The sequence below is a fragment of the Theropithecus gelada genome, chromosome 2 (genome assembly GCF_003255815.1).
Source record: "Theropithecus gelada isolate Dixy chromosome 2, Tgel_1.0, whole genome shotgun sequence".
In the NCBI taxonomy this organism is placed as follows: Eukaryota; Metazoa; Chordata; class Mammalia; order Primates; family Cercopithecidae; genus Theropithecus; species Theropithecus gelada.
The window spans coordinates 160,907,211-160,926,466 of record NC_037669.1 but is presented as its reverse complement, the minus strand read 5'-3'; the positions used below and the strand labels follow the sequence as shown (position 1 = coordinate 160,926,466).

General features: G+C 38.9%; 1 protein-coding gene across 7 annotated transcripts in view; it reads left to right on the top strand.

Annotated features, from left to right (window-relative positions):
- Positions 1-19,256, top strand: part of NEK11 (NIMA related kinase 11) — a 291,394-nt gene that overhangs the window by 27,505 nt on the left and 244,633 nt on the right. The window lies entirely within an intron of this gene.

The following is a 19,256-nucleotide window of genomic DNA, read 5'->3' as shown; positions in this document are numbered from 1 at the left end:
GTGGGTGGATCGTTTGAGCCTGGGATGCGGAGGTTGCAGTGAGCCTAGATCGCGCCATTGCATTCCAGCCTGGGTGAAAGCCTGTCTCTAAATAAAAAACGCACCCGATAGATGTGGAATTGCTGAAGATGGCCAAGGGAGGGGTTTATCATTTAGGTTGATGGTTGTACCTTAGTTGGTGAAACCAAGGTTTGAAATTACCCTTCTAAGGTACAGTTGGACAGTTTTTTCACCCTGCTTTTTCCTTTTTTCTGATCCAAGGGCAAACTTGCTTCACCTTTCTTTCCAGATGTAGCAGGAGGACTAGCCTGAGGCAAGCAAGGCTGATGTCTTAATAAACTGTCTGGACCATGGCACTGCTGGGGCAGGAGAGCCTTGATGTCTTGCTGTGTTCCTCAGGCAGGAAGGGGGTCACTTTGATTTGAAGACCTCTCTCTTCAGGTCCTGTAGTAAAAAATAGAGATGCAGTTTCTATCAGCCAAGTGCTTAAGCAATAGAATCATTTAGTCTGTAAAAATTAGAAAGTAGTGTTTACTATAAGTAATCTATAGCGTGAATGTCTTCATTCAGTCTTTGGTCAATGGATAGAATGCTGACAATGTTAGGCACTGTTTCAGGCAGTGAACAAAACAAAGTCTCAGTTCGCAGGGAGGGGACAGTCTAGTGAGGCTTTAGAAGGAAATAGACAATAAATACAAATATATAATATACTGAAATGTGATTAAAGACTATAGATAAAAATAAATCAGGGGCCAGGCATGGTGGCTCACTCCTGTATTCTTAGCACTTTGGGAGGCTGATATGGGAGGATTGTTTGAGGCCAGGAGTTTGAGACCAGCCTGGGCAACATAGTAGGACCCCATCTCTACCAAAAACAAAATCAGGATGTGCTGGCATATGCCTGTAGTCCTAGCTACTGGGGAGGCTGAGGTGAAAGGATCACTTGAGCCCAGGAGTTTGAGGTTACAGCAAACTATGATTGTACCACTGCACTCCAACCTGAGCAGCAGAGTGAGATCCTGTCTTTAAAAATAATAATCATCATGAAATAAAAATAAAACAAGGAAAGAGGATAAGGAGTGTTGAATGTGTGTCTGGTAAATGCTAGTTGGTAGTTCATATTATGTTTGTTTAAGCAGTAAATATTTAGTCTGACAGAAACACCCAAAACCAAAGATCATTGGAAGAGATTTTGGAGCAAAATTTACCACTAAAGCTCTTGTTTTTCCAGTAGCAGAAGGATACAGTTTTCTTACGTATGTTTATGTTTCTATGTTTGGGCAATAGTGCAAAGAGACCAAGTATACTGTGTGTTAATCAGTTCCCTTTTTCTGGAGAGTTGGAACCATTTTACAGGGGAGTAAGGCATGAATGAGGGTGGGGAGAAATGGCACTTGGGTTTTCTTCCGAAGGGCTTCATTTTACTGCCTTGAGATCAGTGAAGACTTTTCACTTTTAGGTCTCTGGGCTGGTTCGGTCTGTCTCTGCCTCATTGTGTGTTTCTGCTCTGCTGAAGAGATTTCACACTGGGATGAATGGGTGCTATGGGATTGGAATAGAGAGATCTAGATGGTTGCCCCCATCCCTCCCCTTGTAGACATGGTCTCCTTGCCTATGCTAGGAGTTAGGTGTTTTCAGAGAGGCTGTGTTTTCCAGATTTCAGCTTCATGCAGTGCCTGAAGATATTTTGTTCCTTTAGCAGGGGTCAGCACACTCACTGTGTTTTTCCTTTATCACGGTTAGATATGAAGGTCCTCAGGGAAATCCTCCATTTGGAGCCTAAAAGCATCCAGACACTCTCATTAATGGTTTCTCCTGGGGAGCTGATGGTTCTGATGTTCAGTGACTACTGTTTATTAGGTGTGTTACCCCAAGATCAGAGTGCCTTCTTCCAGAATATATGCTACATGTTGTAGTGAGAGAAACACACAATGTTTGAAACTCCTTGTGAGTCATATTCCTATTGGTCAGAAATCATTGCCAGCTTGTTCTTTATGGTTCTAGTGGAGAACAGAGAGAAACTTGCTCTGTGCATCCTGATGTACAGTTATGTCATCAAGGGCCTGCCATTTCTGCCTTGAGGGAAGATTAACAAAGGGAGTCAAAGCAGATGCCCTCTATGTCTATAGGGATACAGCCACAGGGACAAACCCTCCTGTCCTGGGCTTCCAATTTTAGAGAGAGCAATACCAGCCCCAGATTAGAGCTGCTTGGACATTGAGGAATCTCCCCTTTAGGCTGAGGACTAAAAGAAAGCTCTGGGTGTAATATCTAGATATTGCATGTCATTGTATTTTATGTAGATACAACCCATTGACTTATCTTCATCTCTTTATGCCTCAAGACATCACAGTTCCCTTAAGAGATTCATACTACAGTATAGACAAGAGAGGGATATCAGCCCTAATTTTAGCTGCTGAGATGATCATACCTATTAGCTCTCCCATCCTCACAAACAAGTCTGTCTGGGTAACAGGAATTATCCCTGGTTACAACTGAGGTAACTGAGGAGAGGTGACTGGCCCAAATGGAAGTAAAATTTCGTAAAGCTAATAATGCTTTTATTCCAAAGAATTTCCATTTTCTATGTTAACAATAGTGTAACTTTTTCTTTTGAAAAAACTAAGTACTTCAAAAGCATCTTTTCATTTGGTTTTATAGTAGTACTATCAGGAGGCTTCAAAAGAAAGATTAAAAAAATTTTTAATACAAGGTATAACTGATCTCTGGTTCAGGAGAACCCTTAATGAACAATGAAAATACATTTGAAATTATGTTATGGAGAAGTACTAGTCTTCTTGGTTCCCCTGAAAATATGTTTTAGCTAATCAAAACTACTATGAATTTTATTTTGAGGTACTTTTATCTGGAGCTGGAGAATCAAATACAGAAAGAAACTGTATATGGTAATAGTAGCATGGTGTATGCATATGCCCAAACCCATCAAATTGTATACATTAAATGTGCAGGGTTTTTGGTATATAAATTACATCTCAATAAAGTTGTTATAAAGAGGAAATATGTACATTAATTTTTGTGTTTTACATACATTTTTGATGTTACTGTAAAACTGTTATGACTTAATATTCATATTTTTCTGAACTTTAGAAATGTAACCCATAACAAATAAAACCTGATTTTGAACATGTAATGAAAGTCCCATCAGAGGCACACCATTCACTGATGCCCTTTCAATGTGCAGATATGTGCATTTAATTATTCCATATAGCCCTTTCAAGAAGCCAAATTAAGATCCATCCACATAGGGTGAAGTATGTGAATTTAATGGACTTTATCAAAGTATGCACACAATTGACTCCCATTTGCATTGACAGATGATGTTTTAGTTCTTTTAAGTGTTTCTGTAGCTGCCTTGACTTCCCCATCTGTAACTAACATCTTGCATCCCTTTCAGAGAACTTCCTATATTGACAGACACATAGAGGGTTGACAGAACTGAGCCCTACCCCACTTAATGGAATATATAAAAGGAAAGTTGATCCAGTGACCAAGAATGATGTTGGTTAGTTTAGCAAGAGTCAATTGTAAATAGGTTTTATGCTTGACTAACACAGACAGGACCAGCTACATAATTTGTGGGGCCTAGTACAAAGTGAAAAATACATAGTCCCTTGTTAAAAAATTATTAAGAATTTCAAGCCAGTGATAACAGAGCATTAATCCAAATGTGAGACTCTTTTAAGCACTGGGTCCTATGTGACTGCACAGGTAGCATGCCAATTCTATGGCCTCGAACACAGAATATTATGGATATCATGGGGAGGGAGGGCAGTTAAAGCAGCCCCTGTTAAAAGACAGATGTATGGCGTAGTTCAGTAGCAATCAGAATAATTGAACTACTTTGGCTCTACGGGTCTAAAAGCAATGAGCAAGGGTGAAGATATCTCATTTGAGCAGATCTGTATAACCTCACGTGGAGTTTTAAACATAAAGGTATTGGAGGCCAATTTTAGTGAGAGAAAATATGTTTGGTCTTGCCCTTAACTGGCTCTGGTTGCTTTTTTCATCAAGGCAATTTAGCCTTCTAATAATACATTCCAAGTTTATCTGGCAAAACATTCTCTGGGGTGAAGGATGATGGTTTAAGTGTAGGTGTGTTCCACATTCACTCTACTTACTTTCCCAAGTTTTCCTATTACCTGAGAGCAAGTGATCCTAAGCTTACATCTGTAGCTTTGATCTTTCATCAATGTTTTTAGTCTCATATTTTCAGAGATCTAAAAGGAATTTCCACTTCAGTATCTAGGCAGTGTCCAAAATTTAGTAAATCAAATGGAAAGTATCCTTTTCTTGGGTGGATATCATTCCTCATTCTGAAGACTGGTAAACAGTATCACATGTGACTGTCTTCTCTTTGCCCAGATTGTTTTCCAAAGTGGCTGTACCATTTTGCATTCCCACCAGCAGTGTATGAGGGTTTTAATTTCTCTGCATCCTCACTGATACTTATAATTTGTCCTTTTCATTCTAGCTTTCCTAGTATGTAGTATGTGTAAAGTGGTCTCGTGGTTTTGATGTGCATATCCCTGATAGCTAAAGAGGCTGAGTAATTTTTAATGTGCTTATTGGCCATGTGTATCTCTTCCTTGGAGAACTGTCTATTTCTGTTTGTTTTTATATCCCCAGTCCCCCATCCAGAACTGGGCATACTGTAGGGACTCAAAATGAAAGTCATAAATCACTTGTAGCAGAATGACCTACAGCTCCTAGAACCCAGCTGAAACCTACTATAGATCAAACTTTCCATGCTTTGGCCTAGGGATCTACATTTAAACAAGATCCTGGGGGTCCTGTTTTGCTCTGAAGTTTGAGTACCATTGCCTTAACTAAAGATTTTTTGAATATCGGAAGAGCTGCAGTGTATTCAGAGGTAAACATGATCTATGCTGTTCTAGGCTGCAGAAGTGGGACTAGCAGACAAGAATCACAGTCAGGAGGACATTGCCTCGTTAAGTGATGTCAAGTTGAGTTTAGCTGGCCCATCTGCCACAGAAGGAAGTCTTGCATGGGTAGAATGTAGGGCAGGTAGGGCAGGAGGTAGTCTTTCTGGAGATGTTATGCTATTTCTACACCTGGTAGACCCCATCTAATTTTTATTCTGCCTTATGATCAAATAATGTATCTTGGTATTGGCTATATCTAAAATGACCAGGTCTCTTCTCAAGGACAATGTGTACATTTTTCCTACCTCTGTTTGATTTCCCTACTCTTGCTTTTCTCTGAGAAAGAGAAAACAAGATTTCACCAGTTCTACACAAAGTAACTTACTTTAAAGAATGTTAATACATATGTACTCTCCTTTCTGTTATCTTATCAGGTCTGTCGGTTCCAAGCAACAAAATAAGACTTAGCATATTGACCGGAGCCCAAAAGGAATTTATTATAAATTTAATGGGTGGGTCACAGATTCACCAGGGATTTCTGGAGGGCCAGACTGAGGACAACCTCCCTGCCATCACTGGCGCCAGGCCCCATGGTACTGCTGCCCAGGAACTCCATCTTGCTGCCTCTGCTACCACCACAGTGGCCTTCTTGAGGCCCCTGATTCTTGATGTCATCAGCACCCAATTCTTAGTCCAGGGGATCAGACTGTAGCATACACCATGTTCAATCAAAAGATAACTGAGTTGATAATGAATGAATTCAATGGCCCCTGGTAACACTAGGCACCAAAGAGCAAGTAAAAAAAAAGTAAAAAAAAAAAAAAACAAAAAAACCAACAAACAAAAAACCAAAACCCTCTTCTAGGAGCTTACATTTTAGGGGAAGAGCTGAGGCACACAAAACTTGTTAGGCAACAACATTCCCCATACCAAGGAACACAATTTAAGGTGACAACATGTGTGTAGCAGTGTAACTACGGTGTTGTGGAGTAATTTTCATATTGCTGTGTAACTTGGGAATAGACGTACATGGCAGCTCCTATTATCTCTGGAACTTTGATCACCATAAAAGGTACTCAACCTTGTGATCTGAACCAGAGAACCTTCCAGGTTAAAGGCTAAAAATGCCTTTGCAGCCTTTCTCTGCTCTGCTGCCCTCTCATTACTGTAGCCTAACTTTTAAAGAAACCAACTTCATTGAAGAATAATTTATAGACAATAAAAGGTACCCATTTGAAGTGCACATTTCTAATAGTTTTGACAAATTTACACACTGTGGTAACCACCACCAGAAGTAAAACATAGAACATTTCTACACCCTCAAAAAGTTCCTTTGTGCTCCTTCTAATCCTCCTCTAAACCCAGGCAAATACTGATATGCTTCTGTCACTATAGATAAGTCTTTTCTAGCATTTGAAATACATAGAACCATATGGTATGCACTGTTTTCATCTGGCTTCTTGCACTCAGCATCATGTTTTAGAGATTTAGCACCACAGCCTGATTGAACAAGTCGTGGTGCTAGTAGAGATGTGACTCCACAACTCTGACTGTCAAGGAGGAAAGGGACCACCACATATCTCCTCTATTCTGGCCAGTTCCAGGCTCCAACCTGTCCCCACTAATGCTGTAGTAGGAGACTCAGGCATTCACTGTAACCAAGTACTTAAAGATAGGCAAGAGAAATGGAAGTAAAGGGATCTCAGGGCAGGGTGGGCCCAGCTGATGAAGATAATCTCTCAACAGAATCAGAGAATCTTAGGTATGAATGAAGTTTTAAAAAATCATTATTGTTTTTTAAGAGATAGACTTTTGCTCTGTTGCCCAGGCTAGAGTGCAGTGGCGCAATGACTGCTCACTGCACTCTCAAACTCCTAGGGTTAAGCAGTCCTCCTGCCTCAGCCTCCCAAGTGGCTGGAATTACAGCCACATGTCACCATCCTCAGCTAATTTTTTTACTTTTTATAGAGAGGGGGTCTCACTATGTTGCCCAGGCTGGTCTCAAGCTCCTGGACTTAAGCAATTCTTCTGCGTTGGCTTCACAAAGTGCTAGGATTACAGTTGTTAGCCACCACATCTAGCCCGAATGGAGTTTTTATGTCATCTAACGCAAGCCCCCTACTCTGTGGTTAATTAAGATAATTCAGCAGGTTATTGTTCATTCCAGGACCATCTTCTCTATGCCCTGAATTCTGAGTTGTGAATACAAGACAACTCTTGGAGGGCATCTGTCCTTTTTGTCCTTTTCTCAGATGTGATAGAAAGGAGGGGGACAGAGTAGGGAATAGAAGCAAGAAAAAGGATACAGAGATAGGATCATGAATAGAGGAGGTAGCTGGGTCAGGTTTGGGAGTAATGATTAATAGTCCAGATAGGGTACAGTTGATAGAATACCTTAAACTTGAGGCTTAATAAGTTTTGTCTGATGGGGAATATAAGAGCTGTAAGATCTTTAGCAAGAGAGTGACATAAAAGTAGTATTTGAAAAAATGATTATCCTTGAGCTTGAGGAAATCATAGAGTAACTCACCAGCCAGAAAATTTACTACAGATGCAAAATTACTGATATGATCTAGCAATTCCATTCCTAGGTACATACCCAAAAGACATAAAAACACATCCACACAAAACCTTGTACACAAAGGTTTACAGCCGCATTATTCATGATAACCAAAAGGTGGAAGCAACCCAAATGTCCATCAACTGATAAATGGATAAACAAAAAGTGGTATATCCGTACCACAGAATATTATTTAACCATGAGAAGCCATGAAATACTGATACATGCTACAGTGTGGATAAACCTTGAAAACGATATGCTAAGTGAAAGAAGTAACAGAAGACTACATATTCTATGATTCAACTTATATGAAATATCAAGCAGGCAAACCCACAGGAAGAAAAGTGGTTGCCAGGGGCTATGGAGAGTGGAGATGGGTAGTGACTGCTGATAGATACGGGATTTCTTTGGGGACTGTGTTAGTTTTCCAGGGCTGCCATAATGAAATGCCACAGACTAGGTGGTTTGAATAACAGAAATTTATTTTCTCACAGGTCTGGAGGCTGAAAGTCCAAGATTAAGGTGCCAGCAGGGTGGTTTTTTTCTGAGGCTGCTCTCCTTGGCTTGTAGATGGCCACCTCCTTGCTCTGTTTTCACACGACCTTTCTGTGTTTGTGTAAGTGTGTCTGTGGTCTCTCCCTCTCCTTATAAGGACAACACTCATATAGGATTAGGGCCCACTCTGCTGGCCTAGTTTTAACTTAATCGACTCTATCAAGACCTTATCTCCAAATACAGTTACATTCTGAGGCACTGGGGGTTGAGACCAACATATGAATTTTAGGGAAACACAATTCAATCCATAATAAGGATAATAAAAGTGTTCTAAAATTAGACAGTGTTGATGGTTACAGACCTCTGGGTGTATACTAAAAACTACTGAATTGTACACTCGAAAAGAGTGAATTTAATGGTACGTGAATTATGTCTCAATAAAACTATTAGGAACAAAAAATAAAAACTAAATTGAACATGTGATCTTTATGGACATGAAGGCTCTTGCCTTCAAAGAGCTTATGGACCATTCAGGCAAACAAGAATGTAAATAGGCATTTTCAACCCCTTGCAGGCATGCTAGATGGACATGCACTTATTCTATTTTTATAGAGTAGAGAAGACATTCTGGAAGAGTGAACACTGGAGCCAAACTTACAGAATGAATATAAATCTGGCAGAGAAAGGGTAGAGACAGAGTGTCCCAGACAGCAGAAATAGCATAAGTGAAGGCACAAACGCATGAAAACCCGGGCATGTACAAGGAAGGAACTTTACAACATAGTTATCATGCCCTTGTTAGTCTGATTTCTCTTGTTATTGTTGAAATTTAAACACTGGCTAAAGATTACATTAATAATGAGTAGAAAGAGCTTTGGTCTTAAAGTCAGACCTCCTGTATTTATATCTCAGTCTTTCCACTTACTTTGGACAATTACCTAAACTAGTAGTCTCAGTTTTCTTATCTGTAGAATGGGGAAAATAAGGATGACTCTATATGGTTTTAAGTCTTAAATGAATGACAAGGAAAACATTCCTAGCACATTTTCACAAGTTATTCCTTGAAATACATTAGCTCTGTCGATCTCCTTGTTTCTCTGACTGTTCCTTGGATAAGTTGGTTTTAAGACCTCTCAACATCTTAAAATCATTCCTTGAACTAACTGGTGACAATATTCCCCTTGAAATGAGGCCTGAACACCAGGGGTATGATGGAATCAAGTGTAATGATACCGAAATCTTTCATACATTTCAAAATCAGCCTGGAATATCGGCTCTTTTAGCAATCACATACTGTTTCATATTGAATTGGGGTGATGGGGGGAGAAGTATTCCCCTTCCCACATACTCTCCCCAGAGTTTTTATAGATGAGCCATTCTGCTCTTAAGCCAGATGTCACTTATCTTAGATTTGAGGATTTGATTTTCCTGACTGTAACTATAAACTTCAGGTTTTAGTTTGCAAAATTTAGTTTTGTTGATTTCCAGCTCATGTGTCAGCTTCTTCAATCATTTTGAAAAGTTCACTTTCCCTTATGTCTATTGATTATGCTGTCTGGCTTTGTGTCTTCTACAAACTTGGTAAATGTGTCTTTAGATTTTCGTCCAACTCATTAATAAAATGTAGGTGAGGATATTGTTAGGGATCTCAATGGCATTAGGAAGTACCACCTGAAAAATGACCTGAGACACAAGACTCCAGCATATTTGGTCTGCTTGTTCACCAGCCATGAATCCACATGAAGACTGCCTTTCTCCCACATGAAGAGGATATCACAGACTCTTCTCTCTGACATGTTAACATGTTTTATCAGATGGGCTGAAATCATAATATACCACAGCTAATTGCTTCTCTATGATCTACCAATCAAATAACCCTCCACAGAAAGAAATTAGGTTAATTTGGCATGTTCTCCATAAGCCCATGTGAGCTCCTGCTGGCCGCTGCTTTATATTTTAAACTTTCACAAGCCACCTGTTTAATCATCAGTTCTTCAGTATTGCCAGCGATTTGTGTCAGGATTATTGCTGTACAATTTTTGAAAAATGCTTTTCATAAAAATTGGAACATGTGCCTTGGGGATGGGGAGGGCAGGAGATTGCCTCTCCCCTTTTTTCCAGGTTATTCAGACTATCAACCTTGTGCAGAGATGTATTTTTGAGTTGTGTTCTTGGTGTGAAGCTCATTGGACTTTGATATCATAAACTCAGAAGGCAGCATCCCATAGTGGTGTGATAGTGAGATGCCCAGGATTTGGAAGTGGGAGCCAGGTGCAGTGGCTCATGCCTGTAATCCCAGAACTTTGAGAGGCCAAGGCAGGCTGATCACTTGAGGTTAGAAGTTCAAGACCAGCCTGGCCAACATGGTGAAACTCCGTATCTACTAAAAATAAATAAATAAATACAAAAATTAGCCAGGCATGTTGGCGCATGCCTGTAATCCCAGCTATTTGGGAGGCTGAGGCAGCAATCACTTGAACTCAGGAGGTGGAGGTTGCAGTAAGCCAAGATCACACCACCACACTCCAGCCTGGGCAACAGAGCGAGACTTGTCTCAAAAAAAAAAAAAAAAAAAAAAAATTTACAAGTGGGATCCCAGTTCCATTATTATTGAGTGTAGTTTGTCACTTAACAGACTCTGTGTCTTAATCTCTCTGTGTCTTAGTTTCTTTATTTCAAGAGGATTTTAATAGTTTCTTGGCAGTGTACATGGTGCCAAATAACTGTCTCACGTATAGCACTTACTATTGCCATAATCATCACCAGTATCACTATTTTAGTGGGTAGAGGTTTTCTGATGATTATCTCATATCTTGGTCTTTGATTACCTCTTTAGAATATTGATTTCATCCTTTTAAGGTGCATGACGGTTTCTTACAGCTTTTAGTTATTTGTCTCTGTTCTCCCACTGGATTGCAAAGTCCCTGAAGGCACAGGCTGTGCCTGTGACAAGTAAAGTACGTTCCACAGATCAGGTGCCCCGTACATGTGTACTGAATTTAGAAACTGGAATTAAGGTAATAGTTGAGAAGCTTTTCTTGTTAGACATCAAAGTGCATTATTTCATATGTAGGTTGGAATTTTGTTTCTGAATGAATTTTATTTAATAGAACCACTGATGTTCTCCTTGGGAAACATCTTCACTGTTATGTGACTAAAATTAAAACTGGCTTATGACACTCAGGATCTAAAGATTGAAATACCCCTTGTAATAGGCAAGAATTGTATCTATTACATTACCATCAATAACAGCAATAATATTAATAGTGATAATAAAAATACCTTTCAAGAAGTTTGGAATTAAATTTGAAGCTCAATCATAGCAATAATTTCTGGCCAGCATATTTGTGTTCTTTTCCCTATTTGTGTTCTATGCTTGCTGGTCTTAATTTTTTGTTGTATTGTATAAGTTATATCAAATTGTCTGTGAAATGAGGCTGAGTGTGAATACATTAAGGTAATAAATTACATAATAAGAAATGTTCAAAGGGTCATTGGGCAGCTGTACTTTATCATTACTGGGAACAGAACAAGAGGAAACCAGTGCAAACTATAGTTTAAAGAATTTGGGTTAAAATGTAAGGAAGGTTTCCTTCATTGTATTTTAAAACGGACAGTTTTGGGGTCACATCAGTGTTGGCTGTGGAATATCCTCAGGAGGGCATGTAATCCACTCTTGCAGCCTCTCTGAGTTCCAGTGTTCTCATCTGTAAGGTGATGGAGCTGGACTAGCAGCTGTTCCCAGTTCTTTGTTTTCAAATGAGATTTCAAGGTTGCTGGGAAGGAGGGAGGGGTGAGTAGATTGGGGGGTAGAGGGGGACACATTCCCTGTCTGTTGGTCTGCTCTTCAAATCCACCCTCTGCCCCAAGCCTCTAGACAAACACTGGGGCTCTTCAACATTTTTAGCCCTGGCAGTCTTCTGGACCCCTGCCTGCTCTCAACCTTGCTACTCAAAGTATGGTCCCTGGACAAGCAGCCGCAGCCATCACCTGGGACCTGAGAAATGTAGGCTCTTAGGCCCCACTCTAGAGCTGCTGAACCAGAAGCAGAATTTGAACAGATCCTGTGGTGATTTGTATGCACAAAAAAATTCAAGAAGCACTGCTCTAAGACCCTGTGTCCCTTCTTTGAGACTTATTCAAGTATCACACTTTTTGATTCTAATAATGTTTTCCTTTGATCATAGTAACATGAAAACATTTTGATTTATCCTCAAATTCCAGAATCTCTGGAAACTAAACTCATAGAAAACCATGCTCAAGCCTCTTTTTCTTTTAGTGTCCCTGACTCAACATTATGACCTGAGGAGGATGTCTCTGCTGCCGAGCTCCTGTAGACAACCTGAGCAGGCGGGAGAAACCACAAAGCATCTCTGTGACTGTAGCAAGTGCTAAGCGTCCAAGGCACTTTATTTAGCCAGGCTCCCCTCCACCCTCCTGTCTCCAAAAAAGCAAGCCTGTGTAATCAAAGACAGGCGAGCCATGTCTCTCTCCCTGTCTCCCCCTTCTCTCACACAGTCCATGGTGACTTTGTGTGTGTTACAAATCAATGACTAAATCCATAAGCTGTCATTCAGGGAAACTAGATCCTTCCTAGTAGTAGATTCTACTTTGAGCTCTCTTGGTAGGTTAAGCCCTGACTTTTTAGGTGCACAAAAGTAGACTTTTGTTTGGTATAAGCATAACTCAGCAAAAATAAAAGACCCAGCATCAGTTGTTTAAACCCTCTAAGGGAAGTATGCTTATACAGGGTTTCATTTTCTTCGCTTTCCATCTCAAACTTAAATTCAGTAACAACTTGCTTTGTCCTATAGTCAGAAAGTTGTAGCTCAAGCCCGCATATTACACTTGCCATGATGATGAAATCGAGATTGAAATTTAGAATCACAAACTTTTGCTATTTTGGCTGTCTTACTGTTAAGACAGCCAATCTACTACTGTTATAAATAAGGTTAAGGAAATTTATATCATTAAAACTCTAGATTTTTTTATTTTTTAATTTTATTTTATTAAACAACTTCTTGCCTAGATCATAATTTAATTTTACTTTAAACAGTGTTTATCTTTTCTCATTTTTACCTAGTCAAGGAAATGGAGCTAATCAGCTTTTGTTGCTTCTTAAAACTCAATTTGTTTCTGTATCTTGATTTTATGGTCATCTGATTATCTCACTGAAATCTGCAATTCTTGTATTTTTCTGTAATGTTCAAAATATAAACCTGGAATGAATTATTCATTTGAATATTGCATTTTGAATATTAGCCTAACACTGATTTTAAATTTGGAGCATATAATAATTGTAACAGAAGCTAACCAAATTATCTGTGGTAATTTTTTATATCCTTATTAATATTGTTATGCTCCTTAATTTCCTTGCCTGCATAAGTAGGATCTTTGCTATAAGCTCAGAACTTTTCAAAGCGTAAGGGAGTGAATGAGTGATTTGCTGCCTAGAGTCTTATGTTATCAATATTTATTTTTGTTTTTAAGACATATTACTACTTTTCCATTGTTTAACAATTTTAAATCAAATGAATTTTGCTCAGTTGAACTTTTAAAAAGACTGGCCCTCAAACACAAAATTATACCTGCAGGGTTGTGGTACTTACAACAACTTCAAAATGTAGACTTCACCACCTTGTTAGGAGAGTAAGTCCTGAGAGACGCTGCCTCCCTCTTCTGTATGATGTCTTTCCCCAAACCTCCAAATCTGTGGCGCTATAATTGGCAATATTCCTGGCTTCCATGTGATTTCTGTAACTCTCAAATGATAATGAAGAACAGACATAGAGTCATTAGTGCCTCATCGAAAGCAAAACCATTATTCCAATCACAACGACAAGATTTTTGTTTTTGATTTTTTCTTTTTACTTAAGTGCTAAGGAAGGGAAGAAAGCAGGTGTCAGGAGTTTTTGTTCTTTGAAAAATGAAAAATTTTAGACTGTCTTACTCATTAGACACTGAAGATCTCTATACTAACAGCAGAAAGGGAAAACCATTCAATCTGGAGACAGAAGTCCATTCTTCAGAATTGATGGTCTGTTTCCTCCTTCAAGAGGTAAATGGTGGCTCCATTGTAACTTGCTTCGTGACCTTGTATTAATTGTTTAATGTCCCAGGACTTCAATGGGTTGAGGTGCTTTGATTATCTGCTTTTAGAAGGTCTTGTCCAGCTTTAAAATTCTACAAATACATAAAATCCATTTCAAAACTGGAAAAGAAGCTGAATATGGGGAACACATTAAGAAAATTGGGTAGCTTTGTGCTTCTCTTGGGCCACGCCATTACAATGGGTGTTATCATTTCTCTGAGATACTGTGAAACATCGGAGCCAAACCCCTTTTTCCAGGTAGGAATATCTGCCATTTTTTTTGTCTATGCTAATGTTATTATCAGCTTCCATTGGTAATTCAGCTTCCAGATCAAAGCTATTCCAGCACGTATGTTAGCAAGCAAATTTTTATAAACTTGCATTTTTAGTACCTTTTTCTCTCCTATCACTAGAGAACTATAGAAAAAGGTATATTTATTACTGTTTATAAAGTGTACTTTCTTTTTATTTTCTTTTTTGGCAGGAGAGAGTGAAAACCAAATATTTTAAGAATTCTTTTTTTCTTGGTCTTTTTCAACTCAGTATTTATTTTAAAATCTTTATATTTTTTGATTGGTGAATTATCCATTCCCCTTGCTTTACTGTTTTCTTTCTTGCCTCTCGTTTTAGATTATCTTCTGTTTGCTATTATTACTTCTATATCATCACCTAAAGGAAGAAGTATAACACTGGTGGAATTTTAATAATTTTGAATCCTGATTTTTTAAATAACTTAAAATTTTTTATATAAAATAATTTTGAATTATGTTTTCAAATTAAATGAATATCATGTTGTTTTAGTTTTGAAATGTACTAATAACAATTTTTAGTCATTTATCCCCCAGTTTTTTTCTCACAATAGGTTCATTTCTGTGTCGTTCACTGTAGTTCATTTTGTCATGAATTTTAAAAGATTCATATCAATGCTCAAATAGAAAAGAGCCAAGTTATACATGTTTTAAATTAGGAGACTCATTAACTGCTTTCTAAGTAAATAAGACATTACCCGGTTCTCAAAGGGCTTACCTTTCTTTTAATCTTTTTATACAGCATAGCTATGCCTAAATAACTTTATCATTTGGGTTTTTATAACCTTAAGCATTTACAAATGAGTGGAATATTTACTGTACTACATTCTCTACCTCTGTTTGTAATCTCTTCTTTAAACATCTCCTCTTACTTCTTGTAGCAAAGTGTTAGTATCAGGAAATGGCTGATGCTATCAAATTGGCTTAAACCATAAGAAACTCTTATCCCCCTAACAAGAAGTCTGGAGAGATGGCACTTCCTGGGTGACTAATTCAGCAGCTCAGCAACATCATCAGGGACGTTGGTGCCTTCTGTCTTACCTCTCCGTGCTTCTGCCAGTCATGTTACGGTGGCTTACTTCATGACTCCAGCTGGCTGCCGTAGTTCAAGGAGTCACAAGCAGATGATCACATGCAGAGGCAGATGAAAGAAGAGTTTCCTCTCATACTTCTCTTTTTATCAGTGAGGAACATCTTTTCCAGACCAATTATGATTCACCGCAGGAACTAGGGAGAGGATCCTCCTTTCCAGAGCATATGATGTTAGGGGTGTTGGGGGACGACTCTGTGTGGGGTGGGCAGTCATCAGTGTTTCTCACAATAATTAAGCCACAATATCCATGACTTTGCCCATCTGTTTAAGTAAGAAAAATAGAATTGCTTGACCATTTGTCTCAGGGTGTAGGGGAGAAAGACAGGGACAAGGAGGAGCTATATATGATTTTAAAGGGGAAGTTAGAATTGACCCAAGGCATCCTTGGTGGTAAAGAGAACTTTTAGAGAAGTAGATAAAAAGAAGTTCCAGAAAGCTGTCTCCTCCATGAAGGGAATCCACTCATATTGTAGGTAAAAGAAGAGGGATGGGCAAATTTTTCTCCAGTCTTCTAGGAGACAGCCCCAGAAGCTTTTATAGCGGCTGTGATTTAGAAATGGGGGTGGGGGGAAGACATGACTGTCGTGTTGTGAGTGCACAAATGCACAAGCTTTTCCAACACTGCCTGAACAAATGCAGACTTTTGTTGCTCCCCAGTTAATTAGCATGCACTCATGCATTTTTGTTTGGCTTGGCTAACAACTCTTTGGTCATGTGCTTGGGGAGGGGCTTTGTACAATAAAGCGGTCAGACATTTTATCTTTTCTCCACGTCACTTCCAAGAAGCCCTCTAGGGAAATGCAGGACGTGGTCCATTTGGATACCAGCTCTATTCTTACATTGACACAAGAGATTCTCTGCAGAGAACTCCAGGGAGCACCAGCACTATTGCCAGCCTTGAGACATGTGCTCAAGTCATTTCTATTTTGCTTATTTATACAGATGGGAAAACTCATAGAATTCACATGATGGTGATTAAATATTTTTTATTCATGCAATATTTGTCTTCAAACCACCTACTCCTAAAATTTTTGTTTATCTTCTTTTGCTCCTTAAAACTAAAAGGCAACTTGCAATGATTTGTTATAGTACCAGCATTGAAACACTGCATGAAAGTTGTCACCACAGATGGAAATATAATCTAGACAGCAGCCAGAAATAGCATGTTTGCCAGGGAACAAAAATATCTGAAATAATTTTATTCTTTTTTGTTCTTTATTAGCTGTATTATTAATTATTTGTCTGTTATCTGTATGTAATACTCTTACATGCTGCTAAAATATTTGTAAACAAAATCAGTCTTGAAAAGCATAGTAAATGGAATTTATCTATAGATTATAATTGGTTTGCAGTTTCATTACTGAATATTCAAGCCACTTTATTTTACTTTGGCTAGGAATCTTTATATATTAGCCATCTTCAGGAGTATAGGGAAACCAGGCCAGAATTTAAAATGAGAGGAATTTCCTTTATATTTATCCTGTGGAAGACAGTGTTGGGGTCCTGCCTGTATCCCCTGGGCACTTAACATTTTGTTATGCATGGACTCAGCCTCCAGCTGCCTGCCATGCAATTCTGCCTGAGTGCTCTTTCTAGCCATTAGGATTTCCTGTGCTCTGCCTAGGGAGAAAAGTGGAGGAATTAATACTTCCAGGGAGCCATTTTAGTCAGTGGACAATGGGAATTGGCAGATTAATATCCCAGCCCCATCACTCCTCACCCTTTTGGCAGGAGAACTCTGACGTTAATGTCCTACACTAGCTCCCAGAGTTTCTTGACAGAATTAAGCTCCAGTTGCTCTCAGTGGTAACTGTCTTCATGATATACCCTTTCATGGCTTCCTTCCCCTCCGGTCTCACTTCCCCACTTTCCTATTACTTCCCAAATTACTACTTGCATTCAAATCCTCGTCTCAGGGTTTGCCTTCTAGGGGACGCAAATGAAGAGAGTCCTCCAGAGCAAAGCATGGCTTAATGGGAGGGTTCCTAACCCTGATTTTAAAGATCTTGCTATGTAAAGCTTCAATATTTTTTTTTGGAAAAAATGGGGAATAAACAGGTGGAGAGGAAGGAAGAAAGAAAACAAGGAAGGAAGGAGTGGTTTATGAACCTGACAGTTTTATGTATCTCTTAAAAAATACTCCTCCTCCCTGTAACATTTTAATACCACATTCCATAATGTATAGTGTGATTTTGTGTATGTTTATGTATGTGTTTAAGGAAAAATACACCATATATAAAATATTGTAATATATAATATAATGTATTAACTAGTTTTTTTAAAGAGTCATATGCTGATTAGCTTTCATAGTCTATTCAGGTAATTACAGACACTCTTCTACTGGATATTGATTTATACAGGGCAAATAGTAAAGATGATAAATTCATTTATTTTGCTGCTTGAGATCCACCCAGGGAAAAGGCACTGTAGCAAGTATAAAGCAGTTAGCATTTGCAAAATGAACATCCTGAAACTCTAGTCCATAGATTTTGCCTTTTCTTCTCTCCTCAAAGAAAGGTTAGGAATCCTCACTGCCCAACCCCAGCTCTATTTTATCATTTATCATGAAGCTGTCCAACTATTTATATACTTGTTGGCCTCCCCATGGGACTGAGCTCTCTTGGAGGGCAGGAGTTTTGTCTTTTTCATCTTTGTATCTCCAGCACATGGCATGGTATTTGTCACACAGAAGATAGTTAATAGACGGTAAAGTAACAGAAAGGTGAGATTTCCTTTCTCAAAGTCTTTGGCAGTTTGTTTCTCAGTTGCTGATGTCTGCCATGGGCACCTACAGTTTGCCATCCCTGCACTGCACCATGATGCCCTTTTAACCCCTGCTGTGTCCAAAGACTCTGCTACATGTTTGTGATCAGGGGTGCGTAGAATGGACAAGATGAATTAGGGGTGCGTAGAATGGACAAGATGAATTAGAGAGTTCTAACCCCCGAATAAGCTAGGTCTACGGGTTTAATTGTTAAAAAACAAAAAGCAGTGCATATTACGGCATATGGTGATGACCCATAAAATAATTTTGTCTTTTAATGTGACACAGACATAAAAATAATACTTTTGTTTTACCAAGGGAAGGAAAAACAACAGAAATAAAATGAAACTCCATCTGTAGTATACTGTAGTATGCTTGCTACTAACCTCTACTCTTTTTTTTTCCCCACCAGCTATTCCTTTAGGTACCTTTAGTTCCTGGCTTTTCCATTATTTTTATCAATGTGCCAACTTTTGAATAAACATTACTTTCTGCCATTATATATCTTTTTCATGCCCCTTTACTTTTGAAAATTATATATCATATTAAAAGAGATGAAATAACTTTAAAACAGGATGTTTTCCACCATCAATTTCTATCTGTAAATGGAGAAAGAATTACCGCAGTCTTAAATGCATTAGAAGAGTCTAAGGTGGAAATAAAAATGAACCAAATGAGCCAGACCTTTGGAGGTTTGGCTTTCATTGCCCCAAAGTGTTTACAGTGATTTGTGGTAACACCTGAAAGTACTTCTGTGATGCATAATTGCATTGGTCAGGACTCCCAGGTGCAGGTAAGAGCAGCCACCCTTTGCCAGTTTAAGCAGAAAAGGATTTGTTATAGAACACAGATAGTTCACAGCAGTGGTAGGAGGGCTGGGGGAGCAGGCTAGAGGGCAGAACATCACCAATGAAGTGACCTACTGCCCTTGAGCTCAGGGCCATGCTGTTTCTGATGATACATGTATTTGCAAAATGGAGACCCTGTGCCGCCTTGTTTCTTGATGTAGCTCACACTCACATCAAAGTGTTGGCTGGATGC